This window comes from Talpa europaea (assembly GCF_964194135.1).
Source record: "Talpa europaea genome assembly, chromosome: 5".
NCBI lineage: Eukaryota > Metazoa > Chordata > Mammalia > Eulipotyphla > Talpidae > Talpa > Talpa europaea.
The window spans coordinates 17,731,215-17,737,613 of record NC_140071.1 but is presented as its reverse complement, the minus strand read 5'-3'; positions in this window follow the sequence as shown (position 1 = coordinate 17,737,613).

The window sequence follows — 6,399 nt, the reverse complement described above, 5'->3', positions numbered from 1 at the left end:
GTCCAGTTACAGTAGAAGGATTTAATTCATGACAAAGAATTCATGCTAAAAATCAGTATATGTTGAGAACATATAGTTGCTTGTTTCAGATTTTTTTTTTTTTTTTTTTCAGGAAAGTTGCTTTAAAGGTTCAAGGAAAGCCATAGTCATAACTGGAAAATATTATACAATTTATTGCTTACATTCATTATTCATGCGTTATTTATGATTTACATTTTAGTTGTTTCTAAAGAAAATTTTAATATTTCCAAAGAGATGGAGACCTCAAATAACCATATTTACAAAACCCATGTCTTAAAACAAGGCTTACTTAGCAGACACAACTGAATGTAGAAAGCGCTTTTTCAACATTGTATGCAAATTAGTTTTTGCCTGCATAATTAAGGTTATATCTCTACTGATAGTACTAGGATCTTTATACTATAATCAGGTGATATATTATTCTTTCAGTCTTTAGTAGTAACTAGGAGTTGTTTTGTGCTTTTGGTACTGCTTTGTAAAGGATTTTCATTTTAGAGTGAAATGTTTATCTTTACTGTGTTTATGTGTTGATCATTCCATTCAAGGTGAACCCTAAGCATTAATATTAAATAGTAAAATTTTTGTTAATATCTGAAGGGTCCCACAAAATTATCTAATTTTTAAAGGTGCTTGTTTATGCTTTTCGAAAAAGAACATCTGGTTATTCAAAGGTAAAAAGCTAATCCATTTACTGTTACTGCTAGTACTTTAAAATTGTGGTTTATAGAAAGCAAAATGATACTAGATTGGCTATATATAAAAACTTGTTGGTTAAACATGATTATTATTTTAAATTGACTTTTTAACCTTTGTATTTGAACCGAAGGTGGTATATTCTAAAGCATCAGTGTTTTATTGCATAAGTGAATATGCTTGAGTACAACGTGCTTGCAAATTATTTTTTGTCCCTGAAATGTTTGTAGCTTGCAGAATCCATGCTGTGGATTCACCTAATGCTGACTATACCAGTCTAAGTTTAACACCTTTTTCCTGCATAATTTTTAATAGCACTCACTTTCATTCTTAGGTGTCTATTTAAGATGAGTTATAGAATGTACCTGACAATATGACTATGTTTCTTGAAGATAATCTTTCCTCCGAATCATAATTTAAATTTTTTTCCCTCTTAAGTGTTATCATGTAAATTTTTTAAAGACAGTTTTATGCAGGTACTGAAAGAATAGTGTATCATCCTAATTATCTGATTTTCTTCACTTTTTATAACTTTAAGATTGGCTCTCCTTTAAAAAGTTGTTAATGGATAGATTTTACTCACAGTCAAAGGTCATATAGAGTGCCCATTTGAGAGCAAACACATATGTGCAGTCTTTTATTGGGAGTTGTGGTTAGAGAATAGGCCAGGAACAGAGATAATTACTTATTTTTGGTAATTTCATGATTGACTCTTTGAATACCTTAGGCAAATCTTGTAACCTTTCAGTGCCTCAATTCTTCATTTGTGAAATGAAGAGAGATGATGCTCTATTTACCTACTGATCTACCTCACAAAGCTATTGTGAGGGTATTGAGTTTATATACTGAAATTTAAAAGGTATTGGATGGGGAAATGATTGCCTCAGAATGGGATCTGGTTTTTTACTACTATAGTGAAGCTTGCAAGTCCCCAAAGCAAAAACTCTTTTTGGAATAATTCATCAAAAGGCCTGTGAAAAAAGTGTTGTTTTTTTACTTAGTCTTCAGGTTTGCTTTAGAATATTTTCCTTAAGTATAATGTTGTTTCTCATCAAGTTTTGCCATGAAACTCAGATGCTATTGTTGATAGAAGCAGAGAAGGAAGAAATTATCCAATTAATTTTATAACGCCTTCAGATAAATTGATAGAAATGTATAAGAGAATGTACTATTTTCTTTTATTATTAATTTTTTATGATTATAGTAATTGATGTATATATAATAATTCACAAAGAGTATAAATCCATTTGTGACTTTTGAGGTATTTCCAAAATAATTTTTGGTTATTTAAGTTATCTGAAGTATTCAACTTTTTAAGCAGAGTATGTCTTAACGGAATTTTTTATAAAATCCAATATTTGAGTTCAGAAGTAACAATTTAATCCCTAAATATGTAGAGTTTATTGCTGGGGAACTGAGGTAATATTGATGAAGTCACTTGTGTCAAAAAACTGTAGTCTGAGGAAAGATTTCTGTGTTGAGAAACTTATTAAAATGTAATCATATCTACTACAGAACACTACTACTAAATTCATATATTTCGCATGCAGAACACATTTCTTGAAGAGTTAATTCTGACAATTACCTTTTGATGTCTTTCTTACATAATAATAGATATCTGATCAAATTTTCTAAATTATTTTTCTAAATATTTGTTAGGTAAATCTATTCAGTGAGCCAGAAATTCAAGATGTAGTAATTTACAGCAGAAAGTGATAAAAATATGTTAATTTGTGAAGCACCTATACGTTACTAATTAACTTTTCTTTCTGCATCAATAATTTGTTATAATCTGTAGTACATTTTTGTAAAAAAAAAAATTACAGTAAGAAATAAGGTATAAGGCTATTATTAGAATTTGCTCCCTTAAAAAAAATGATACAGGGCTTTGGAATAATTTTTTCATTTTCAAGAATGATAAGAAGTAAACCAAAACATTTAAGAGTTTTCCACTTATCGAAGAATCGATCAGAGAACCTGACAGTCCAAATCTCCCCACCTCAAAAGAGCTGGCAATTGATTTGATTAGATAATCAGTCCTAAAACATATCTGTATCCAAATGAAATTAAATACAGATCGGAAAGGCAGTGTGCTTTTTCTTAAGTATATTTTAGCATATTAAGGAAGGAATTTCATTTCTGTACAATAAAAAAACCTCATTTTTTTATACCTCTAATAGATTTAGGGGATGTTCTTGATGATATGTTACTTACCATTTTAAAGAAAAACTATGCTCTCCATAATTATAATTTACACTGGTCACTAATACGAGTTTTGTACTTGTGATTTGAGTGGACCATGCCTGAAAATTACAAGGATATGTATATTTGCATTAAGAGGAAAATATGTCCCTGAAAAATCTTAACTTACTTGAATCTCCAAAGTATAATGAATCATATACTGTATTAAATTCTAAATGTTAAGAAGTAAATGGATTTAGAATTTTATCTTTGTTTTTTTCCTCCTTTCATACCTTCCTTCTTTTCTGAGGTCTCTATTGTGTGATTTTCAATGTACTGACAGATTTTCCTTCTACTTGTTTTGTCTACAGTTATTTTTGAGCATCAGTACACTAAAAAGGAGCTAGGTCTGGCTATAAATCCTACTACTTGAATAGCAATATTGCAACACTAACATACTGAAACAGATTTTGGTAGAGAACTGAACAATATCTGCATGTAAATGTGATGTATGCTGACCTATTGTGTTGTGTTGTAAGTTGTTCAGGAGGGCAGTTCAGTTAATGAGTTACTCTCAAATGTAATGTTTGGCATAAAAATAGACTTCCAAAAGCAGAACATTAAGAACCTTGAGAACACTTTTTGTGAAAATAAATTCACAAATTACATACATCATGGCCAATGTTTTCATTAGGAGAGGTTGAAACAATATTAAGGGGGCCACAGCAGGCCTAAAATACCAGTTCCTTCTGTTTGGGTACTAAAATACCAGTTCCTTCGGTACAGAGACTCTTTTTGCTCAAAGACCTAGAAAACCAGGCAGTGGTTAGCCTCTGGCCAACTTCTGGAGGCTCTGTGAGCTCTTTCCCAGCAGAGTGGGCACCAACCCCTCTGTCCATCCTCAATCCCACCACAATTGGAACATGCCCTCACCGTGCTCAGCCTGGTTTTCCTGAAATTTCACTTCCATTTTCAAAAGAAATTTGTCCATTGAGGTTAATCAAAGCCTTGGTATAATTTTAAATTTGTTAAAGCAAGAATATTGGTATGTTCCTCTTCTCATTTGCTATCCCAAAATAATTTGTTTTTAGCACACTCTGTGGGGAAATTAATTTTTTTCCTCAGAAAATCTTTCATGGTTAATTTTATCTCAAATCATTTTGCAAAAAGTTACTGTATTCAGTACAAATGAGTAGAAAGAATGGTTTACTATGGCAGACATATGTAGGGTAAAGTCATAATTTGTTAATCTTACTATACAGCACCATTTTGAGTTGCTATTATTGACATAAATCTTAGCTGATCACTGAGAGCTGTATTTCTCAAAAGAATACTTGCTAGCATCTTCCCTATTTAGTATACCAAGTTGTAGGGGAGAGACTGTATTTATTTTTTTTTTAAGTAATCCAATGGATTTGGGTTTGTTCATATTTTGAAAACAACTTGAAGGATTTTTCTCATTTTAGAAGGTAGAGAATATGTGGATCTGTGTTTTAAATTGCAGTAATCTCATATATATTTATAAATTATAGCATTGAAAAATGAACTCTAATGTTGATATTGTTACTTTCTGGTATTTAATTTTTATAAAATGTTTTTTGTAAGTTACTGACTGTAGTATTGCATTTAACCAGTTTTATGATCTTTTTCAAATAAGTTCTGCCCAGGGCAATATTCTAAAGTTCTGAAATCCAGTGTGAATTTGAAATGCACTTACAACTCTTCAGTATCTCCTTATATATACCAGTACCCAAAGTATACCAAAAGCCTAATTTCTGTGTTGCATTAATAAAGTACTTGTTATTTATCTAATTCAGTGGATTAGGTGAAATAGAAGATAAGTTTTCAAATGTGCATCTCATCTTAATTTTTCAAAATATTAATAATGTTCATTTTTGGTGCATGATGCCAAATTTATCTTTAATCAATCATTACTACCTGATGTGTAGCAACAAATGTTTCCTATCTGACCTGACCAATGGGTTGCAGATTTAATTATTTATCTCTTCAGATTCTCACTACATTTTAAAATATGTATATGAAAAAAGCTGCAAAGTGTTACCATTAAGTGAGTTAGCATCTTTGGCCTTATCTGTGCATAATGTTTTTCAATTTGGTTTGACAAACTCATGGACTTGCAATTGCTTTGTAGTTTTTTAACTTATTGTGATGTAATAAATTTTCAAAATGTTTATTTGATTAGTTGTTAAAATATGGGAAATGATGTAGCTTTGCATGAAATAAAGTACATTTCTACAAGTTACTAAGTATTTTGTTGATTATTTGTGTTTTTCTTCATAACACCTTTGAGATTAAATCCTTTTAAGTAAGCTGAGGCATTCTTCTTACAAATATGTTAGCTGATAGTACAAAAGAAATGCTCTAAACAATTAAATATATGTATTTTAGGTTTCATATTACTTTTATGTTATGCTTAGAATTAAAATAAGTGATGTTTATCAAAATAGAAAAATCAGAAATCAAAATTGAAAATAGGAAACAATGAAGAAAATGAAACCAAAAGCTGGAACTTTAAAATGATAGTAAAATTGATGAAGTCCTGTCCAGGCTGATGAAGAAAACAAATTCAGTTGCTTTCCTATATGCCAAAAAGAACAATTGAAATTTAAAATGAAAAAAACCAAACCAGCACCATTACATTAGTCTTAGTGCAATAAGAAAAGGAAATGAGAAAAGAAAGCAAATATTGTTAAAAAAAGATGTAAAATATAATGCAAATTATGTATAAAATATATATAATATATTGTAAAATATAAATTAGTAAAAAGAAAGGAAATGAAAGATACAGATTTGGAAGGAAGAAATAAAATTGTCTTTGTGTGCAGATGTCAGGATTATCTCCCTGATATTAAGGTCATTGATTATATTTTCATGTGTTAATTTTCAAAAATTTATGCCATGTCTTGAAATTCTCAAAACCCATCTTATTTAAAAAATTTTTTAGTTTCATTTAAAAACAAGTACCCCCACTAAATTCAATAATAGCACTCACAGAATCACTATACCAACTGCTAAATAAATTAGATTGTTTCTACACCTTCATATGGCCTAACTCTTTCCTTTAAAACATTTACCATGCTTATTGTTGCTTCATTTATTATTTGTAATGATTTGCTCAATATCTGCTCTCCCTGCCAAAATGTAAACTCCCTAAGGACAAAGATCTAGATTTATTGAAATACTGGACCAAAGTATTAAGTCATGTGTTTCTTGACTAGCCTTTTATACTTTTATACTCTGCTATTGCCCGAGGTATAAGTTGGAGATTTATTCTGATTCAATCATTGAATTCAAGAAGACTTCTTGGATTATTCTCTTTCTTGCCTTAAAATTGCAGTCAGCTCAAAAAAACTGCTGGGATTTTGGCAGTATCACTGCTGGAGGTTTTTGCACTGGGTCTGGCAGTTGAAAGACTGTCAAATTAAACTGCTGGTGAGGAGGCTTGCCTACTGAGAAGCTGCCAGCTCACTACCTGTGACTTAG